This window comes from Chamaea fasciata, unplaced genomic scaffold (genome assembly GCF_029207755.1).
Source record: "Chamaea fasciata isolate MVZ Bird 193981 ecotype frontalis unplaced genomic scaffold, bChaFas1.0.hap1 SCAF_3, whole genome shotgun sequence".
NCBI classification, from domain to species: domain Eukaryota; kingdom Metazoa; phylum Chordata; class Aves; order Passeriformes; family Sylviidae; genus Chamaea; species Chamaea fasciata.
Window position 1 is genome coordinate 9864780 of NW_027094088.1, and position 9113 is coordinate 9873892.

The following is a 9113-nucleotide window of genomic DNA, read 5'->3' on the forward strand; positions in this document are numbered from 1 at the left end:
AAGAAAACTCCTGGTTCTCACATCTTACAAAACTAATGGGGCAATCTGGGCTTGGAAAATCCATCGAAACAAAAGGGACAAGGTTTCCCATTGGCTTCGATGGGAAATGCCTGTGGCTCTCCTCTTGCAGCAAATGAAAGACTTACAGATGTGCAATGATATTAGCAATGAAAATTGAGAGGCTGCTCCCATGGAAATTAATTTCTTTCTGTTGGCATTAGTGAAAGGAAGATCAAGCTCATAAAGGTAAAAAATTTCTCTTCTGTTTGCAAAATGAAATGAAAATCAAAGCCAAAATTTGGATAGAGCTTTCAAAGGAATGGCATTCTAGATATCTACTGATGGATGATCCACGCAAAACTTGTAGAACTGATCCAGTCTAGATTCTCCCCCAATCCAATTTCTATGTAAAATCCAGTCCGGGTTATCCCCCCATTCCGGTGTCCGGGAAAAATCCAGTCCAGGTTTTTCCCGATTTTCACTGCCTGCACTGTTCCCCAAGATTTGTGTAAGAGAAATCAGGGGGGAAAGTCGAGTTTCAGAGGGAAGCTGGGATAAGCTTTGGAAGCATCTTATATTCAGTGAGCTTTCCCATTGGAAGCAGCTGCTTCCCTCTTTCCTAAATATTTCCAACTAATTGGGCTTGTGGCAGAAACTCCATGTGAGGATTTACAGCCAAAATGGCCTCAACAAAGAGAACAGCAAATGCAGACAAATTCAGTAAAATACTTTATCCTGCCTGACAGTAATAATTACTGGCACAAGTATCCAGGCAGGATTCTACCAAAATGTGGATACTCTTTAGTGCGCAGTATTCAAGTTTTCCACTTCAGGATAAAACCAAACAAAAACAGACCCCTAAGAGAGCTCTTCAATTTGTAAATATTTATTCCCCATCCTGTATTCATTTCTGAGGCCACATTTGTGTTTCCTTAAACAAAGTTTCATTTTAATCATCTTGCAGCCCCCAAATAACTGAAAATTCTGAGGTGGCATCTTTTTAAGGAAATTAGAGCAAGGATGAGCATTTTACAGTGCTTCAGACTCTGCTTAATGTCATCTTTTCTCCAGTAACAAGGCCAGCATGCTTTCAAGGACTATGCTTCCAACTATCCCATTTTTTAGAGGAATTGCCAGCAGAGAAACCATTCTTCATCTTTAATTATTTAGGAGAGAGATTGCCAGCAGCAAGAGCCCAAGCACAGACCTATCAGATGAATGGCAGCAATTTCTGGGGCCAATATCTACTGGGGTTTGTTCACAGCAGGCAAAGCCTGAGCACTCCCAATTACCGATGTGTCCCAGGGTGTCCAGGGCAGCTTTTAATGGGATGGGACCCCTCCTGCCTTGGCAATGAAGCTACTTCTCTTGGCAGGATAAAGAAAGCTGCTCTTGGAATCTGGTCTAATTTCCATTTCTCAAGTGCAAGAAGAGTTTATTCCTGGTAGCTCCCTCACCTTCTTCAATTCCAGCTGAATTTCTTGGTTTCTTCTTTGCAAATTCTCTGATTTCAGTGGTGAATTTGCAGGTGTGATTTATGTGGTTGTAGAACTGTGGACATGCTCAGTCATGGATTCTGTGGTGATTACAAACCTGGGAAAAGGAGGTGGTTTTCAGGCAAATCATGGCAGAGTTTGTATTTGGAAAACAGGCCAGATATTTGGGATAAATACCTCTACATATAAATTGTCAGAAAGTTCCAGACTGAAGGGGAAGAGTGTGGGTCAGAAGTTTGTGGTACAAACCAGAATCTAGTTCCTGCAGGGTTAATAGTGTCAAGATGATATTTGCATTAGCTAGCTAATTATTTAATTCATCTGCATGATAAATGTCTGATTTTTATGTTAATTGGACATATTTCTGGCAAGGGAAAAATAACATCTGACAGTGACATTTAATGTCATTTGAATCTAGCTAATGTTGAAGCAGTAATTTCTGTTCTGGTGTTAGGATAAAACAGAAATGTTCAGTGCTTTGGTAGCAATTCCCACATCCCACAACTGCAGGGAGAGATGGACAGAACTCACCCTGCCCCTTCTGGCTGTGCCACCGTTGTCCTTTCATTGTCTTCTGATGATGAAAACACAAGGATACAGTTTCTCCTCCTCTTCCTTCTGCCCTCCACGGTGCTCTCTTGTCAGCTAGAACAGGAGTTGAAAAAAAAGCTGTGTAATTTGCCAAACCCCATAACTTAATGACTGTGTTTTGTCTGGGTTACTAGGCTTGCATTTTACATCACAGTATCTTAAAGCAGTCCCTCATTGCTAAAATTTTAAACTTGGTGGGGAACTGGGGGAAAAGAGCTCTTTCATATTAATAATTAAGTGGCAACAAACCAACAAAGCCATTTCTTTTTTTACCACTTTGATAAAAAGGAAATAGCACAAGATGGTTTGCAGGGGTTGATTTGCTTGCAGGGAAAGATCAGGCAGTCTGAGAGCCTGAGACACTCAAATGATGGATGCTTGGGTTCAGCAAGGCACTTACACACGTGACTAACCTTAAACACCTTGGACAAAATCATTACTGCCCAGAAGTCAATATCATTGAACTCTGGTTCCTCCAGCACAGGCAGTGGATCATCCATTGCTTGCATTGGTGTTCCTTGCCAAGCAGCAGTGTAAATGTACCCTGTTGGAAGGTGTTATTTGTGTTGTAAATTGATGTGTGCACAGAGAGATTTATCTCTCAGCTGTTGGGAGGGAGAAGAATTCTTGTACTTTGAGATATCTTAGAAGCTTGCAAATATTACTCAGCAAACAGTAGGTCCGAGCCTGTGGGGCTGTAAATGAGCTTTGTTTCATTGATTTCCATGGCTCTGTGCCAGTTTACTGAAGGACAAGATAAACTTCTGAATTTTCCCCTGTCCCTTTGCTGTTTGTTGTTCCCAAAAGCTGCTCAGTGCAGTCTGAGTTTCTGTTCCATGAGCTGCTGACAGAAGAGCCCCCAGCCGAGGGCCGAGTTGTGTCCAAGAGCCAGGCAGGGTCCTGGGGGATCTGCTCTCCACTTCTCCTGTGTCAGCCAAGGGGTGTCTCAGTCACAACAGCAAGCTGGCACCAAAGTTTACTGACTTAGCACAGTTGGGTTTTGGTAGGAGACTCTTAAATGTATTTTAAATCCAAAGGCATGGGGTGTGTCTGAAGCATGGAAATACCAGCATTCTTTCATTAGCTGGAAGGAAATCAGAAAGAGAATGTATGAGCCTTACCTCTTTCCCAGGTAGAAGCACCTACCTCCAGTCTGGCTCAGCGTTGTTGGAGAGTTACAGCCCAGAGCTGTTGCTTCTTAACGCCTCATTTGTCTTCCTGGCTGTGGGCAATTGGATTACACTCCTTTAAAGCAGGAACAGCATTGTCTGCTTTGATGTAGTGACCTGAAGGACACACTGAGGAAGTGGGAGACTCGAAGCTCTCTCTCTTTTTGCATCTCCAGAAGTGTGGTTTAGAGGCACCATAAATCAATCACCTCTTGCCACCACATTGTAAAGAGGACAAGTGACAGAGCTGGGCTAAGAATACAGGATTTTAACTTCATATTCCAATGACAAGGTGCTTGCCAGAGGGGGAGGCAGCCCTGGATTTTGGACAGCTAGCAGCGGCCTGGGTGTGCTTAGGGAAAAGCCTGTATTAAAACTGCAGTGACAGGAGTGGAGGTGTGTTGATGATCTATCCAGAAAACCAACCCAAATGCTGCATTACATACCAAATATGCATAGTTTGAGACAGTGATTTAGACACCTGAAAAGCTTCACTTTGGAGCTAGCATTTACTGATGAGTTATTGACTGTATCTATAGCTCACTGAACAGAGCCCCAGCTCGAATAATTTGTTTGCTATTGACAGCAACTGAGGTTGAAGTAAATTAATTTAGTCAAGCTCATCGATTTTTCACCACTTATAAAGAAGAGAGGTAACATTATCTAGGTGCTGCAATCACAAGGCTTCTCTCAAAGGGTCATATTCTACTTCCTCACAAGGTAATTCAAGGAAGATGATAACTGTGTGTGTGCCTGCTGCATTTTCCCAAAGAGGAGCCAGTTCTGACACTGCACTTAAATTAAGGGTGATGTTTTCCAAAGGCTGAAATGTTTCTGAGAATCGGAGAGATGTAGTCATAGCTATAGAGATTCCACAATCTCAACAAAATGAACAGTGAAACACCAGGGGCAGGAATTTTTCAGCTTCAAAGGGTATTTGTGTTCTGTCTCCTGTCTAGAAATACAGTGTAATCAGAACTACAAGGTGGAATTTATCTCAACATGTCCAAGAGGAACACTGCTCATAAATTATGACTTGTGTGTCTGCAATCCCTTTCTAGTTAGGACATGCCTCAGGGCTGGGGGAGGTTGGATAAGGCACCAGGGGCTGGAGGAGAAGGGAAATGCCTGGTGCTTCACTGAGTGCCTCTTCCTGGGGACACTTTGCCTTAGTTCCCAGGGATGTTATGTTCCCATCACTGTCCTCTGAGTGATGCCACCAGACTGAGCATCCTGCAGTTCACTCTAATGTGCCACCTGAAGTGTCTTTGTGCCCTGATGGGGACAGGCAGTTTTTTGTGTGAGGGCAGCTGAATTCTCTGAGCAGAGATCACTGAATTTGTTCCTAGTTTTATTTGTACCCTAGTGTTGTGTAGCAGTTGCTCTCAAAAGAAGCCAGCCTCTTTCCTCCTGTCCTGAAACCCCCCTGGTCAGCCAGGTAGGCTATTGTACTGCTAAAATTATCCATCATTTACCTATGGATATCTCAATTGTTGCTTCCTTGATTGGGCTTGTTCTTTTCTTTATTAGTCTTCTGAGGGGGATTAAAATTAACCAGATACTGAATGGCTCTTGTATCAATCTGTCTTGGTTTAGTTAGACAGGTATCTGCCAGGGAGGGTTGGAGTCTCCCTTGAAATGTAAGCCCCTCCCCCCCTTTTCCAAATTATCATGAATTTGCAATTAAAAGGCTGTCAGGCAAAGATTTTGGGAATATGTATAGCAGTTCTTTACTAGGGATATAAAAAATGCAGATGTTGGAGTACAGAAGAATAACCAAGCAAATAAACAAACCATAAATCCCTGACAGAGTCAGAAATACAACCTGACACCCTGTTGATCAGGGCGTTGGAAGCAGTCCAAAGTAAGCCCTCCTGGAGTGGCAGATGTGGTTGGAGTAGAGATGATCCCATTGAAGAAAAAGGGTCCAGTAATGGTGAGATGGGTCTGGTCTTCCTCCAGGGATCCGGTGGAAAAACTGGATACCTAGTGGGACTGTGGCTCCTTTTTATCTAGGTGAAGATGGTTTGGCTCCTCCTCCCTGTGTGGAGCATCTTACAATAGTGCGATGTAATGTGTCATGTCATTGGTGAGCTCTTAATGGTCCATTAGCAGAAAACATTCCCATGGAAGTAGTGAAACAATGAAGAGAGATAAGTAGCACTCCACTATCTGATAAGTGACACTGACCCATTTGGGGAAAGATAAGCAATTCTGTTCCACCCAGATGGAATAGAATAATATGCTCTTTTACAAAACCCATGACACAATCACATGGAGATGCATTTATGTACAGAATGAATGCAGCTTTGCCCAAGTAATGAATCAGTGGAACTGTGAGTATGTGTGGGCTCACTGTGTGTGGTTATGCCAAGGACTAAGGGAGATGTTAGGACTGAAACTGCTAAGCCCAGGTGACTTTGATTGACATTCACTATTCATAAACGGTTTGATTTCATTTATTAATAAAATCAAACTAATTAATATCATTATTGAAACTGGTGGGGGGGAAAGTATGCAAAAATTACTTTTCTCATTTGCGTGGAACTTCCTTAAGAAAAAAAATCACAGAACCCTAATGTAAAGTATATGGGAAATGGTCCCATTAATTACTTGAGAAATTTTATGTTGTATCTGGATTATTACAAAGTCTGGTGTTCTCTGCATCAGCCTCATAGATACCAAAGCTGAGTACTCTGTGGTGCTTTGTAAGCATTTCTATAGTGCCCTGTGGTTTGTATGTGCATGGCTGCCATGGCACAGGTTTGTGACATGCTCCTTAGTCTTCATCTGTCACCAAAATGCCTCATTTAGGCAGCATGGCCGTCCTTTAATCAGTCATTAATTACTCAAAAAAGCTCTTTTGTGATAAGGGTGATGTAGCTGCAATTACCTCTTATGTGAGTGTGAGAGAGGTGTGATAACTGCTCATTGTGTAGCTGGAGTTGAACTGATGGTTATTATGGTGTGCAGTGTAATTGCAGTATAGTTAAAATGCAGGGGTTTCTAATATGAAAAGTACTTCATCTATCAAGTGGCACTAATAGGTGGATCACTCACAGGAGCTTCCCAGTTCCATTACTCATCCCGTGTCAGAGCCCAAAGTTTCCAGCACTGTCAGTGCTCAGCTGCTCTGGAAGCTCACCTGTTCAAACACAGAACTCCTGCAGAACAAGCTCAGTGATATTTATTCATTTGAAGTGATTTGGATGCTTCTGAATAAATGGTTATGTGTGACTTTAGGAGTAAAAATACCATCTTCCTCTTTTTAAAGTATCTACCAAAGAATATGTACATTGTAAATGTCATCGCTTGGCAGTTATTTCTGTCTTGGGACAAGTGTGATCATTTTCCAGAGCGAAAAACAAAAGCGATAGGGTCACAGGTTTCTTCAAGGATGTTGTATTTGCAGTTATAAAGACAAAACTGCTACCTGTAGCTTTTATAAGAGATATTAAGTAATGGTAAGGAGGTTCAAAATGCCATGTAAGTTTAACTTCTGCAGCTTGCAAACCAATTTTCTGCAAGTGTAAAGGAAAAGAACCCTGTCCTTCTTTGGTGCTGAGCTAGAAAGGGAATTAGAAGAGTCTTCCTCTGCACAGGGTATCAAGAAGCACTGGGTGATTGCCTGGTCCCACTGCTGTGGGGAATCTCTACTGCCTGTACAGCTGCTAGCATGGTTGCTGGAGGAGAGAGGTATGGCCACATTGATCCCAGGAGGAATTTGCTGAGGTTGAACTTGACTCAAAGTGGATCAGGAATGAAAGTCTCACCCTGAAAACTTGCAGGGTTACGCTGTGTAGGAATGAAGGCAGAGCTGTGAAGCTTGGGGCAGGGGTCTGACTATGCACACATAATTTCCAGCTTCTGCTGTTTGTAACCCTGTAGGGAAATATTTCTTATTGTTTATAGCCATGTAGAAGCACCTCCAGCCACTCTTTCTCCAGGGTTTTTGGAGGCATTTTTTAAACAAGGGATGTTTGCCTGGCTGCCAGCAGTTGTCCTAGGTGTGATACAGAAGTAATCCATTTATGCCAAGTTGAGTTTGACTGTGTTGACTTGAGAGTATGAGGGGTCTAAATAATCAGGGGAATTGGAACAGAGAGTGATCAGCAAGCCGACATGAGCAATGAGATCCAAATGCTCTCTGCTCCATGGGCAAAGAGATAGGGTCAATAACATTGTGCTGCAGGAGACAAAAAGGAGTTTGAATAGTGGAGAAGCTGAAAACTTGCCAGAATAATTTTTCTTCCCCACTTTTTGTCTCTGTTTGAACAGCACAGGACTCCCATAGCACAGACACTGGGATGGAAACAGAGATGCAGAAAGGGAAACACTGAAGTGTGGGGGTGTCCCAAACTGGCATCCAAATTGTGGCATCCAGGAGCTCTGTGTTGTGAGAAAGGGAGCTTTGTAGGGTGTCAGGAATGAGCTCTTGGCTCTTTCTGGCATTTTGCCATTTTTGGTCTCTTAGAAAATTTGTCATTGAAGATATAAAAGTAGCAATCTTGGTCTGAGACTGCTCTGCAGCTTCTTGCTGTGGCTTTGTGGGCAACACCCCCACATTCCTTCCATATCTGAGGCATGTACATATTCCAGAGCTCTTTGTGGATCACTGTGCACTAATTCAGTACTTGCTGAAAGACAGATGGAATAAGTAAAGTGAGTAGTAAAGATCCCTGCTGACCGTGCAGAACAGATACATTCCTTTCCCTTGAAATTCCCATTAATTTCTGGATTTGTTTGGGTTAAACAGTGTCTTTTGGTCAGAAAATATCAGAAGCACTGGCCTTTATATACAAAACAGGCACTTTGGTAATTTTCCCCTCTATTTTTCGTGGCATGTGGTCGTTTGTTGTTCAAATCCCTTTAAACTTCTTATTTGAAAACTTTAGACCCTTCTTCAAAGAAAGAAACTGTTAAGAAACGGTTTGAGCCTGTAGCCTTCCTAGTTAGAGATGGGAAGTAAGAGGTTATCTCGTAGTTAAGGATTTCTTGATAGATTGTTGTTGGAGAAAAAATAGTGGAGAGTGGCTAGCATATATTTCTGTTTCCTTTTAATTAAAATACTACAGTATTTTTATTTTCAAATTGGCAAGATGAGCTTTATGTTCTGGGGAATATTGGAGAAACTTTTTGTATGTTGTTCATATGGGTGTTGCAACCATCAAACTGCAGTAAAGTGTCAGCAAAGCCCAGGGCTGGTGGAGTCTGTGTCCTTTTATTTTTACTGGTTACATTTTAGATTGCTGTCATCTTGTTGGGTTGTCTGATTAGTAGATGAACTCAGTTTTAAAAAGAACCTGATTTAATTTTTTTCAGGCTAACCATCCAAACGAAGATCACATTTATTGAGAATAACCTTAGCAGTTTAGAATATTGTAATTGGAGTTTTCTCTGCTGTTAGGTTGGAATAGAAACAAAAGCCATCTGCTTTTCAGATTTGTCAGTGGATATCCATCATCTCACTGGCAATTTTGTTCACTGTGCCTCCAGCTGATGTGTTTCCTCTGACTAAATTCCCTGGAAAAGCAGAGAAATAGTATGGCTTCTTCTCTCAGAAATGACAATGAGAAGCACAACATAGCAGAGCAAAATAAATGAATTTCAGGCAATTGAGGTGGGAAAAAACCCCCTCAAAATGTATCGGGTTAAAAGACATAGACATGAATCCTACCTGTGTGGCTGGCAGTGACCAGGTAAAGCAGCAGGCAGTGATTTTTAAATGTTTTGATTATTGTATTTTTACAGCTTCGGGATATTTTAATACGGCAATAACTTCAGGCTAATGTATTTTAATGTACCATAGCATTTTCATGAGTGCCTTATAGCAATAGTTAAAGTCACAAAACAGCTT

General features: G+C 41.9%; 1 long non-coding RNA gene across 1 annotated transcript; it reads right to left on the minus strand.

The window, feature by feature from the left end:
* Nucleotides 1–822: 822 nt before the first annotated feature.
* On the minus strand, nt 823–3310 carry LOC136287587 (uncharacterized). The gene is made up of 3 exons (XR_010720184.1): nt 3234–3310; nt 2028–2141; nt 823–1593 (listed from the first exon to the last, which is right to left on the minus strand). It is a non-coding gene; the product is annotated as an uncharacterized lncRNA (long non-coding RNA).
* Nucleotides 3311–9113: the final 5803 nt, after the last annotated feature.